Raw genomic sequence first — 13,964 nt, 5'->3', positions numbered from 1 at the left:
ATAGATCACCTGGTCACGGACAGCAGACGGAACGTACTGACGCCCGACTGGACACTGGAGTGGCCTGCTCAATGTCCACGTCCAGCTCCCATACAGCCGGGACAGTGCGTCTGCCTTCACATTCGGGGAACCTGGTCTGTAGGACAGGGTAAACACAAAACGGGTAAAGAACATGGCCCACCTTGCTTGACGAGGATTCAGTCTACTAGCTGCCTGGATGTACCCCAGGTTGCGGTCTACAAAGGCTTGGAAGACTGATGAAGACTGATGGAGCATTCATCAACCCGTACGGCATGACGAGGTACTCATAATGCCCTAAGGTGGTACTAAACGCCGTCTTCCACTCATCTCCCTCCCGGATACGCACCAGTTTGTAAGCGCTCCTGAGATCCAATTTAGTGAAGAAGCGCGCCCTGTGCATTGACTCAATTGCCGTGGCAAGGTAACTAACTGTACCTCACTGTGATTTGATTGAGACCTTGATAGTCAATGCACGGGCGCAGACTTCCATCCTTCTTCTTCACAAAAAATAAACTCGAGGAGGCGGGTGAAGTGGAGGACCGAATGTATCCCTGACTCAGGGATTTGGAGACATATGTCTCCATAGCCACGTCTCTTCTTGCGACAGGGGATACACGACTCCTGGGAAGTGCAGCATCTACCAGGAGATTTATCGCACAGTCCCCCCCGTCGATGGGGTGGTAATTGAGTCACCTTCTTTTTACAGAAGGCGAGAGCTAAATCGGTTATTCTGGGGGAATGTGTTGAGGGCCCTGGCCATGGTCCGGAAATCCAGTGCGAACTCCTGTGCGCTCCTCGTCCCCTGCATCAAATGGAAGAGCCTCTCCTCGAAGTGGTCCAACACCACGTCTCCTTCTCCCCATATAGAGTTTGCCCACTCCAGAGCTCTCCCCGAGAGGCATGGGTGGATACGTCTCCACATGTGGAGGTGCTGGCTCCACCACTATCACTAGCAGGCCTGCTAGTTTCTCGAAGCTCCGCTACAGCTAGCTTCATAGTTGGGTGCACAGTTCGCATATGCCGGTATAGGTTGTGCATAGACCCGGCTTAATATGAGATTTTGATTTGGCAAATTCTACACTGTGCTCTAACATTGTCTACATTATTAAAATGCATCCAAATGCTACAGTGCTTCCGACTCATTTTCCAGCTGTTGTTTTCACAGCTGTCCTTCCTCGCTCTCCTCGGCTGCGTGTGACTGTGAGTGAGTTGGCTCGGCCCTCCCTCACGCATCTTTGGTTCATTGGTTGACACGGCGTGTCTGATTGACAGGAACAACAGGTGAGGCTGTTAGTCTGAGCAGATAGTCACAACGAATGTGGGTGCGCTTGAGCATTTAGGCCTATATTATTTTATTTATTTTTTTATTCTTTGAATTAGTTAATTCTATTCATTTAAAAATGTTGATTATTAGGGAGGTCTGTGGGGCGACGCACAATTGGCCTAGCGTCGTCCGGGTTAGGGAGGGCTTGGTCGGTAGGGATGTCCTTGTCTCATCGCGCACCAGCAACTCCTGTGGCGGGCTGGGCGCAGTGTGCGCTAACCAAGGTAGCCAGGTGCACAATGTTTCCTCCGACGCATTGGTGCGGCTGGCTGCCGGGTTGGATGCGCGCTGTGTTAAGAAGCAGTGCGGCTTGGTTGGGTTGTGTATCGGAGGACGCATGACTTTCAACCTTCGTCTCTCCCGAGCCCGTACGGGAGTTGTAGCGATGAGACAAGATAGTAGCTATTACAACAATTGGATACCACTAAATTGGGGAGAAAAAGGGGTCAAATTCCAAACAAAAAAACAACAACAACAAACAACAAACAAACAAAAATATATATTTGTATAAATAGATTCGGCTCTTCTGATATGCGATTTGGCTCCCAACGTTCACCTACAAGAGCCATCACTAATTGACATGGACATGGTCCAGATTGTCCAACCCAACAACCCAGGTTTCCGAGATTGTTGAAAAAAGCTAATTCAATGGCCGGCATTCACTCGTTAGGTAGCTGTCATTTCTACTTTGCCAAGAAGAGGTAAGCCATGCTGCTCTCGCTTTCCTTTCACTAGGGCGCCTCGAAGCAAAATGCATGAAACGCATATCCAACGAGAAAAGATTTGTGATATGGTCAAAAAAAACTGTTTGATACTGTAAAAACTGTTCTATACTGTTCTATCCCACTTCCGACACCAGTGTAATGAAACAGCAGGGAGCAGGTCTCGCACCCTCGACCTTCGAGCCCAATTTCCGGCTCGAAGGTCGACTATGAGGTCGACTGTGCCGCAAAAGCATGCTCGTGCGGCAGAGTAGATTTCCATGCTTATAAACCCAGGGTCGTTACACTACTCCCTCCTTTCAAAGAGCGCGTCCTCGCCAAGCACACGCACTGTCGTGGATGCAAGGTCCGATCACTTCTGACACCAATGTAATGAAACAGGCAGGAAGCATGCCTCGAACCCTCGACCTTCTTGCCCAAAGTCCGGCGCGCTATCGACTGTGCCGCAAAAGCATGCTCAAGCGGTAGAGTCGATTTCCGCGCTTATAAACCCAGGGTCGTTACAATACTTTCAAATTGTTGTCGGACGCATCGCTGCATTTTTGACGCACTCCCAGTGTTGCCAACTTAGCGACTTGGTCGCTATATTTAGCGAGTATTCAGACCCCTCTAGCAACACATTTTAAAAAAATCGACTAGCGCCATTTTCTGGTGTTATTGGAGACTTTTGGAGACTCTGACGTGAAAGCACGTATAGTTCTTACTCTTCTCAACGAGCAGCGGGTGCTGCCGTGGCCCCACCCCCGTCCCAAAGCAGTCCTTGCACAGTCCTTGCACAGCAGTCCCTCCCAGCTGCAGTCAGAGCAGGAGATGTTCACCCCTCAGCGTCCAGACTGAAAATGAATCGCGCATGCGGGAAGCTGCCGCTGGCTGATCCCGCCCTGGCTTACATTCCACGAAACTAGCACTGCCACGAAGCTAGCACCAGTTAGCCTTGAGCCAGGCGCAGCTCTGTGTGTAGTTAATCCGACCCTCTCTGCCTAGTCATCGCCATTTTACCTGCTGTTGTTGTGCTAGCTGATTAGCTGTTGTTGTCTCACCCGTTGTTTTAGCTAGCTCTCCCAATCAACACCTGCGATTACTTTATGCCTCACTGTATGTCTCTCTCAAATGTCAATATGCCTTTTATACTGTTGTTCAGGTTAGTTATCATTGTTTTAGTTTACAATGGAGCCCCTAGTTCCACTCTTCATACCTCTGATATCTCCTTTGTCCCACCTCCCACACATGCAGTGACCTCACCCATTACAACCAGCATGTCCAGAGATACAACCTCTCTTATCATCACCCAGTGCCTGGGCTTACCTCCGCCGTACCCGCACCCCACCATACCCCTGTCTGCGCATTATGCCCTGAATATATTCTACCACGCCCAGAAATCTGCTCCTTTTATTCTTTGTCCCCAAAGCTCTAGGCGACCAGTTTTGATAGCCTTTAGCCGCACCCTCATCCTACTCCTCCTCTGTTCCGCGGGTGATGTGGAGGTAAACCCAGGCCCTGCATGTCACCAGGCACCCTCATTTGTTGACTTCTGTGATCGAAAAAGCCTTGGTTTCATGCATGTCAACATCAGAAGCCTCCTCCCTAAGTTTGTTTTACTCACTGCTTTAGCACACTCTGCCAACCCTGATGTCCTTGCCGTGTCTGAATCCTGGCTTAGGAAGGCCACCAAAAATTCGGAGATTTCCATACCCAACTAACATTTTCCGTCAAGATAGAACTGCCAAAGGCGGAGGAGTTAGCCTGCAAAGTAATGTCACACTTTCCAGGTCCATACCCAAACAGTTCGAAGTACTAATTTTAAAAATGATTCTCTCCAGAAATGTCTCTCACTGTTTCCGCCTGTTACTGACCCCCCTCAGCTCCCAGCTGGCCCTGGACACCATTTGTGAATTGATCGCCCCCTAGCTTCAGAGTTTGTTCTGTTAGGTGACCTAAACTGGGATATGCTTAACACCCCGGCAGTCCTACAATCTAAGCTAGATGCCCTCAATCTCACACAAATCATCAAGGAACCCACCAGGTACAACCTTAAATCTGTAAACCTGGGCACCCTCATAGACATTATCCTGGCCAACTGGCCCTCCAAATACACCTCCGCTCTCTTCAATCGGGATCTCAGCGATCACTGCATCATCGCCTGTATCCGCTACGGGTCCGCCGTCAAACATCCACCCCTCATCACTGTCAAACACTCCCTAAAACACTTCTGCGAGCAGGCCTTTCTAATCGACCTGGCCCCGGTATCCTGGAAGGATATTGACCTCATCCCGTCAGTTGAGGATGCCTGGTCATTCTTTAAAAGTAACTTCCTCACCATCTTAGATAAGCATGCTCCGTTCAAAAAATGCAGAACTAAGAACAGGTATAGCCCTTGGTTCACTCCAGACCTGACTGCCCTCGACTAGCACAAAAACATCCTGTGGCGGACTGCAATAGCATCGAATAGTCCCCGCGATATGCAACTGTTCAGAAAAGTCAAGAACCAATATACGCAAAGGCCAGCTTTTTCAAGCAGAAATTTGCATCCTGTAGCTCTAACTCCAAAAACTTATGGGACACTGTAAAGTCCATGGAGAACAAGAGCACCTCCTCCCATCTGCCCACTGCACTGAGGCTAGGTAACACGGTCACCACCGATAAATCCATGATAATCGAAAACTTCAACAAGCATTTCTCAACGGCTGGCCATGCCTTCCTCCTGGCTACTTCAACCTCGGCCAACAGCTCCGCCCCCCCCCCCCCCCGGGCAGACTCTTTCTCTGTATATATCAATTATGTTGCTCTTGCTGTGGGCGATTCCCTGATCCACCTCTACGCAGACGACACCATTCTGTATACTTCTGGCCCTTCCTTGGACACTGTGCTATCTAACCTCCAAATGAGCTTCAATGCCATACAACACTTGTTCCGTGGCCTCCAACTGCTCTTAAACGCTAGTATAACCAAATGCATGCTTTTCACCCGTTCGCTGCCTGCACCCGCACGCCCGACTAGCATCACCACCCTGGATGGTTCCGACCTAGAATATGTGGATATCTATAAGTACCTAGGTGTCTGGCTAGACTGTAAACTCTCCTTCCAGACTCATATCAAACATCTCCAATCTAAAATCAAATCTAGAGTCGGCTTTCTATTTCGCAACAAAACCGCCTTCACTCACACCGCCAAACTTACCCTAGTAAAACTGACTATCCTACCGATCCTCGACTTCGGCGATGCCATCTACAAAATAGCTTCCAATGCTCTACTCAGCAAACTGGATGCAGTTTATCATAGTGCCATCCATTTTGTTACTAAAGCACCTTATACCACCCACCACTGCGACCTGTATGCTCTAGTCGGCTGGCCCTCGCTACATATTCGTCGCCAGACCCACTGGCTCCAGGTCATCTACAAGTCCATGCTAGGTAAAGCTCCGCCTTATCTCAGTTCACTGGTCACGATGGCAACACCCACCCGTAGCATGCTCTCCAGCAGGTGTATCTCACTGATCATCCCTAAAGCCAACGTCTCATTTGGCCGCCTTTCCTTCCAGTTCTCTGCTGCCTGTGACTGGAACGAATTGCAAAAATCGCTTAAGTTGGAGACTTTTACCTCCCTCACCAACTTTAAACATCTGCTATCTAAGCAGCTAACCGATCGCTGCAGCTGTACATAGTCCACCTGTAAATAGCCCACCCAATTTACCTACCTCATCCCCATACTGTTTTTATTTATTTACTGTTCTGCTCTTTTGCACACCAGTATCTCTACCTGCACATGACCATCTGATCATTTATCACTCCAGTGTTAATCTGCTAAATTGTAATTATTCGCCTACCTCCTCATGCCTTTTGCACACAATGTATATAGACTTTCTTTTTTTTCTACTGTGTTATTGACTTGTTTATCGTTTACTCCATGTGTAACTCTGTGTTATTGTCTGTTTACACTGCTATGCTTTATCTTGACCAGGTCGCAGTTGTAAATGAGAACTTGTTCTCAACTAGCCTACCTGGTTAAATAAAGGTGAAATAAAAAAATAAAAAATTCAGGGCGGGTTGTAAATGTAAAATGTTCTTTGTATAAAATAAATCACTGCACTTGACTCACACAGCCTCAGTCACTTACTCACCTTGTCCACCGTGTTTGTGCCTCTCTGTGACATAAGCTAAACATCTAGCTGGCTAGCTCATCATGTCTCAGTCTAAACTGTACACTCAAAAATACAGAAAGGAGTGGGAATCAAACCCTGAATTCAAAGGCTGGTTGAAGCCGTTTATTGGAGATGATACACTGGCATACTGCCTGTTTTGTAAGGCTGATTTCTACACCAAACTTAGTGATGTAAAAAAAGACATGACAACTCGAAAACATACTCAAAAGGCAAAGCCCTATAACAGTTCCACCCAAAACAAGCTGCCATTTAAGGTTAAAAATGGACTCTGCAAAAAAGGCTGAGGCCACCATGGCATTAGCTATCACTGAACACTGTTCCATGCTGGCATGTGATCACATTCGAGAAGCATGTAGAGCTGCTTTCTCAGACTCCACTGCTGCTACCCACTTCAAAATGCACAGGACAAAGTGCACAGACATTATTAATGGTGTTCTAGCACCATACTTTCTGAAAAAGTTGGTTGCAGATGTGGGTGACCAGCGTTTCAGCCTCCTCCTCGATGAGTGCATGGATGTAAGGGTTTCTAAGTACCTGGAGGTTGTGATAAGGTACTTTAGTGACACCAAGCAGACAATTGTATCAACATTTCTGAGGCTTGTTGAGTTGGAGGAAAGAGATGTCAAATCTATAGCCCGTGCTGTTGTGGCTTTCCTCGAGAAGTGTTGTCTTAAAAAACAGAAACTCCTGGGGATAGGGACTGACAATGCCTCTGTTATGATGGGGATTAACAATGGGGTCCATAAAGTGCTGAAGGAGGAGTATGGCCTCAAATATCTGGTTCCTATTTACTGTGTATGCCACTCTTTGCAGCTTGCTGTAAGTTATGTTTCTAATGTCACCATCCCCCGTAGTGTGGAGTACTTGGTACGAGAGACTTATAACTGGTTTTCAGTGTCTTCAAAGCTCAGGGAGGCCTCCAAGGCCAGATTAAAAAAATAAGTTGTTATTTATTTATTTAACCTTTATTTAACCAGGTAGACAAGTTGAGAATAAGTTCTCATTTACAACTGCGACCTGGCCAAGATAAAGCTAAGCAGTTCGACACATATAACAACACAGAGTTACACATGGAGTAAAACAGACATACAGTATAAAAATAAGTCTGTATACAATGTGAGCAAATGAGGTGAGATAAGGGAGGTAAAGGCAATAAATAGGCCATGGTGGTGAAGTAAATACAATATAGCAATTAAAACACTGGAATGGTAGATTTGACAGTAGATGGGTGTGCAAAGTAGAAATACTGGGGTGCAAAGGAGCAAAACAAATAAATAAATAAATACAGTAGGGGAAGAGGTAGTTGTTTGGGCTATTTATAGATGGGCTATGTACAGGTGCAGTGATCTGTTAGCTGCTCTGACAGCTGGTGCTTAAATGAGGGAGATTAGTGTTTCCAGTTTCAGAGATTTTTGTTGTTCATTCCAGATATTGGCAGCCGAGAACTGGAAGGAGAGGCGACCAAAGGAGGAATTGGCGTTGGGGATGACAATGCCATATATAAGACCATCAACTGTGGGGAGAAACCTTTACAGATATTCAGATATTGGCTCTCCATTGAACCCACGGTTTCACACATTTTGGACCAGTGGTAGGGGCTTAGGCTACATTTTGCAGTGACCAAGTCCAGTGAACACTGCTACATGGCTGAGGTTTTATACTGCATGTACAGTGATCCTCAAAACATATTGTATCTGACTTTTCTGAAGTTAGTGCTGGGTGAGGTACAGTTAGCCATCTAGACTTTTGATGGAGAGCAAGTAGATCATCTTAAGCTACTGGACAGCTTGGTTAGCCTGATCAAGTCTGCGAGCAGCAGGGTGCTGAATCTACTGGCAAATGTTGATGTCCTCAAAGGGCCAATAGATGGATATATCAGTCCCAAACCGTACCTTGGTTACCTTTTTGAGTCAAAGGCAGCTGAGCTCCAACTTGCGCCTGAGGATGAAAACATGGTCCGAAAGCAGCGTGTAGCCTTCACCATCTCCCTCACTAATGAGTTGACGGTGAGACTGTCAGACAACATCGAAGCATTGCAGTACATGTCAGTTTTCAATGTGGAGGAAACTCTAAAGCACAAAAAGAGCCCTGGAGAAATAGAAAAAATAGCCAAGCTCCTTGGCTACTCCCCTGCAGAGATAAACAAGCTTGTCCAGCAATGGCGTGCCATCCATCTTAATAAATGGAATGAGACAAAAAACACACTGGGCTTCTGGAGTGAGATTTCAGGGATGCAGCTGATATCAACCCGTTTCAAGAACTTGCCATGGCTGCTGTGTCTGTGTTGTCCTTGCCACACTCAAATGCTGAAGTCGAGAGAGTATTCAGCCAGATGAGTGTGGTAAAAACCAAACTTAGAAAATCGGACCCTAAACTCCATCCTGTACATTCTATATGGACTTAAGCTGCCTGGTGAGGCTTGCTATGAGCACCAGCTGCCTGATAATGTTTTGCAGCTTTTTGGCACATCAGCTGCTTACTCATTTAAGTCAGCTCCCTCAGTTGCTGAACCTACCATAGAGAGCCTTGACCAAAATGACGACGACCCACTCTTTCTGTGAGCCAGCACAGCCTGGGTGTGTGTGGTGGGGGTCTGGAAAAAAAACAATTAACCTGAATTAGGGCCAGACTAGTTACCTTAATTTTCTCACATTGCCATTGACAGTTTTTTCTATTGTCCGTTTTTGGTCCATTTAGATTGTTAATGTAGATTGTATACAAAAAAGAAAATATGGTTAAAAATGTTCATGTTCTACTGTGACCATAAGGTTAAAAACCAAACCAAATTAATGAAAAAATAGAAAATAAAAATAAATAAAAAACTAAGTAACACTGCCAGTGTCTCTTTTGGGTCACTTTTGCCAGTCCCAAGCCCGGATAAAGGAGGAGGGTTGGAATTTTGACATAAAAAAAAAACCAAGAATCGACAGAAGGGGTGTTTTTACTCACTTTTTGTCTCTCCCACGACTTTATTCCTCTCTCCTACAGCGTCTATCACAATTACATGCACATGGCCAATTATGCAAATTAGGCGATGACGTCATTTAGAGACTTCTAGAGACTTTCAGGACAGTCAACAGCTACTTTCTTGACTGAGGAGTTGGCAACACTGCGCAGGGGGGGGGGGGGGGAGAAGGGGCAGGGGTTGGAGAAGTCAATGAGAGACGTTAGTTCGTTAGTTATTAATTTTCTCAAAATGTAAAGGCACAACCTAGATTCGAACCAATGTCTTAAGTAGTTGAACATGTTATTACTCCAATCTCGTGGAAGTTACAAACTGACACGTTTTCATTTTCGTCAAAAACAACTTTAAGTTCCCACATATGCTGAGCACTTGTTTTTTTCCCCCTTCACTCTGCGGTCAAACTCATCCCAAACCATCTCAGTTCGGTTGAGGTCGGGTGATTGTGGAGGCCAGGTCATCTGATGCAGCACTCCATCAAGCTCCTTCTTGGTCAAATAGCCCTTACACCGCCTGGAGGTGTGTTGGTCAATGTCCTGTTGAAAAACAAATGATAGTCCCACTAAGCGCAAACCAGATGGGATGGCGTATCGCTGCAGAATGCTGTGGTAGCCATGCTGGTTAAATGTGCCTTGGATTTTAAATAAATCACAGACAGTGTCACCAGCAAAGCACCCCCACACCATCACACCTCCTCCTCAATGCTTCAGGGTGGGAACCAAACATACGGAGATAATCCATCCACCTTCTCTGCATTTCACAAAGACAAAATCTGTAACGAAATCTGTAATTTGGACTCAAAGGACAGATTTCCATCGGTCTATTGTCCCTAGAATTCCTAAGCAAACAGCTGGAGGCAGGGCTTTCTCCTATAGAGCTCCATTTTTATGGAATGGTCTGCCTATTCATGTGGGAGATGCAGACACTGTCTCAAACTTTAAGTCATTACTGAAGACTCATCTCTTCAGTAGGTCCTATGATTGAGTGTAGTCTGGCCCAGGGGTGAGAAGGTGAAAGGCAAGGCATTGGAGGAACAAACCGCCCTTGCTGTCTCTGCCAAGCTGGCTCCCCTCTCTCCACTGGGATTCTCTGCCTCTAACTCTATTACAGGGGCTGAGTCACTGGCTTACTAGTGCTCTTCCATGCAGTCCCTAGGAGGGGTGCATCACTTGAGTGGGTTGAGTCACAGACGTGATCTTCCTGTCCAGTTTTGCAGGCTTGTGTGGTAGAGGAGCTCTTTCTGGGCTATACTTAGCCTTGTCTCAGGGTAGTAAGTTGGTGGTCTGTTGATATCCCTCTAGTGGTGTGGGGGCTGTGCTTTGGCAAAGTGGGTGGGGTTATATCCTGCCTGGTTGGCCCTGTCCAGTGTTATCATTGGAAGGGGACAGTGTCCCCCGACCCACCCTGCAGTATCTATGCTGCAATAGTCTGTGCTGGGGGGCTAGGGTCAGGCTTATCTGGTGTCCTGTGGGAATTTAAGTATGCTCCCTCTAGTTTTCTTTCTCTCCTTTTCCTTCCCGAGGACCTGAGTCCTAGCATCATGCCTCAGATCTACCTGGCTTGAGGTCTCCTGGCTGTCCCAGTCCACCTGGTCGTGCTGCTGCTCCAGTTTCAACTGTTCTGCCTGCGGCTAGGGAACCCTGACCTGTTCACCAGACGTGCTGGTTTTGACTCTCTCCCCCCTGCACCTGCTGTCTCAAACTCTAAATGCTTGGCTATGAAAAGCCAAATTACATTTACTGAGTTACTGACCTGTTGCACCCTCTACAACCACTGTGATTATGAACCACTGTGATTATGATCTATGAATGTTTGAACATCTTGAATAATCTGGCCTTAAGTTTTTCCTAGCCACGTGCTTCTACATCTGCATTGCTTGCTGTTTGTGGTTTTAGGCTGGGTTTCTGTATAGCACTTTGTGACATCTGCTGATATAAAAAGGCCTTTATAAATACATTTGATTGATTGATTAGGCCTATAATATGAATTACAGTGACCTCTAATTATTGGGACAGTGAAAGACTTGTTCTTTTGGCTCTATACTCCAAACGTTTGGATTTGAAATCAAACAATGACAATGAATTTCAAGTACAGACTGTCAGATTTCATTTGAGGGTATCATCCATTTCAGGTGAACCGTTTATAAATTACAGCACTTTTTGTATATAGTCCCCCCCCCCCCCCCCCCATTTTAGGGGAGCAAAAGGATTGGGACAAACTCACTTGTATGTGTATTAAAGAACTTGGTCCCACATTCATAGCACGCAATGACTGTATCAAGCTTCTGACTCAACACATTTGTTGGATGCATTTACTGTTTGTTTTGGTTGTGTTTCAGATAACTTTGTGCCCAATATAAATTTATGGTAAATAATGTCATTTTGGAATCACTTTTTTTGCAAATAAGAATGTTTCTAAACACGTCTACATTAATGTGGATGCTACCATGATTACGGATAATCCTTAATGAATCTTGAATAAAGAGGAGTGAAAAAGTTAGACGCACAAATATCATACCCCCAAGACATGCTAACCTCTCACCATTACAATAACAGGGGCGGTTAGCATTTTTAGTGGGGTATGATATTTGTGCATCTATAACGTTCACACTAGTCATTATTCATGATTCATTCAGCATTATCCATAATCATGGTAGCATCCACATTCATGTAGACGTTTTTAGAAACATATTACATTTACAATACAAATGATCCCAAAATGACCCCAAAAGGGTCAAATTACATTTTGTAGAAATGCAGGAAATTAGCTTTAGATGCCCCAAAAATTCTGAGGGAGGACCCCCAGACCCCCGCCAGTTTAGGTCTCCCCACTACTAAAACCAAAGTTGCCCCCCTCCCCCCTGTATAGATTACATTGATTTTATCATTGGCAAATTGGCTTAGTCTCATAGTGAGGAGCCTGTACAAACTACAAAACTAGCTAGCCAGCTATGAGTAATGGTAGCTAGCTACCTGACAGGAGAGCTAGCTACGTTAGCTTGCTAATGTAGGTACATTAATAGCTTTAGGTTGGTTGTTTTTAATCTCAACTTCAAGATTTCCACTAAGGACGGTGCCTCTCTGACCATCACTCTCCCTCGTTTGGGCAAGGGACATTTAAGGTACACTCGGATGTGACGATGTAAAACCTCATTCAAGTGCCGAGGGTTTAGGGCCTAGTGCTGTCTACTTTGAGTTTGGACTGCAGCCCCGGTTGCCTCAGCACGCATAATCTGCAGCTGGATCCTTCTAGTGGGGAAGAAGGTCAAACTCTAGTGTGTAGGTAACTAAACATGAAGAAATATTTTTTTTATTTTAAAACTATGTTTTGTATATGGCTTATATTTATTTTGTCATTTAGCAGAAACTATTTTGAAACGAGTAGGGGAAAAATCTGTCTGTGCAAGGCAATTAACCCTAATTGCTTCTGTATGTTTTGTATATGGCTTATATATATATATATTTTGTCATTAAGCAGCAACTCGTATCCAGAGTGACTTACAGAAGCAATTAGGGTTAAGTGCCTTGCTCAAGGGCACAGATAGATTTTTCACCTACTCGGCTCAGGGTTCAAAAGAGCGACCACTCGGTTATTGACTCAACGCTCTTAAAAACTAGGCTACGACCCACCCATATCTACACATCAAATGTACAAAGTTCAACTGCAGTAACATACCATAGCCTACTTGACCTGCTCTCTGGAAACTTCAAAGCCTGATAAAATACATTAAGTTTGAACTGCTTGCCTTACAAAAAATATCAGCATCTTTAAAAACATTCGTTATGAAAAATATGGCCTGGGCCAAATCATTGAACATCAGCACTATGATAGCAGGGGCAGACTGGGACAAGAATTTGGCCCTGGCATTTTATCCACACCAGCCCATGATTTGGTCAGACCCAAATGATGAGTAGACCTAATCATCTTATAAAGTCATTCATACTGCTTTATTAAGAAATGTAATACTGGACTACTGAGGTATTCAATAAATAAATAATTCTAACACATCCAAGCAGAAATGCATGATTCAAGATATTTTGATGTGCAACCTAATCCAATGATTGTCATGTATTTCAGGTTGACAATTACACTATAGTTGCTATATTGTGCTGTCAAAATAGGACTCTAGAATGTCCTGATAGTTTTTGTTCAATAAAGATTCATTACAAATCTTTATGTGCACTAATATCATAGGCTAATTAATTTGGGATTCAACACCTGAGGAATTAGAGACTCAATACACTAGATCTCTAAAATACTTAGACCTATAAGCCTATGCTCTCGCAATGGATATGTGCTGCACCATATCAAATATCTTGGTTGTAAAATAGTTGCTATTGAGCTGAATATTGAGAGTTAATAAATAAAGATTATATCTACAGAAAGCTGAGACCCTCTTCTCTTCAACGGGGACAAAGCTTCCAAAGCGGTGTTTTTCCTACAATTGTATTTTGAAATGTTATACGATCAGAACAAATGTTTCTCTCGCGCGCATGGGGTAGAGGAGTGGCTTTCGCTTCACAGCCACAGGCCCCAGCAATACAGGGACAATGCAGTTTCAATACAGGAATAAGGACAATGCACTTTACTGTTTGACCAAATCCTGGTTTCAGCTGCCCAAAATTGACTTTTGAATGAGGTGAAAATGTAGAATGTGCTCCATCTGCGTTTCTAGGCAAACTACCTGCCCTCCAGGACACCTACACAACCCGATGTCACTGGTAGGCCAAAACGATCAAGTACAACAACCACCCTAGCCACTGCCTGTTCACCCCA

The sequence above is a fragment of the Oncorhynchus mykiss genome, chromosome 23, assembly GCF_057628025.1.
Source record: "Oncorhynchus mykiss isolate SJ-2025 chromosome 23, ASM5762802v1, whole genome shotgun sequence".
In the NCBI taxonomy this organism is placed as follows: domain Eukaryota; kingdom Metazoa; phylum Chordata; class Actinopteri; order Salmoniformes; family Salmonidae; genus Oncorhynchus; species Oncorhynchus mykiss.
The sequence above is the reverse complement of the archived record's forward strand: the minus strand, read 5'-3'. Positions refer to the sequence as shown.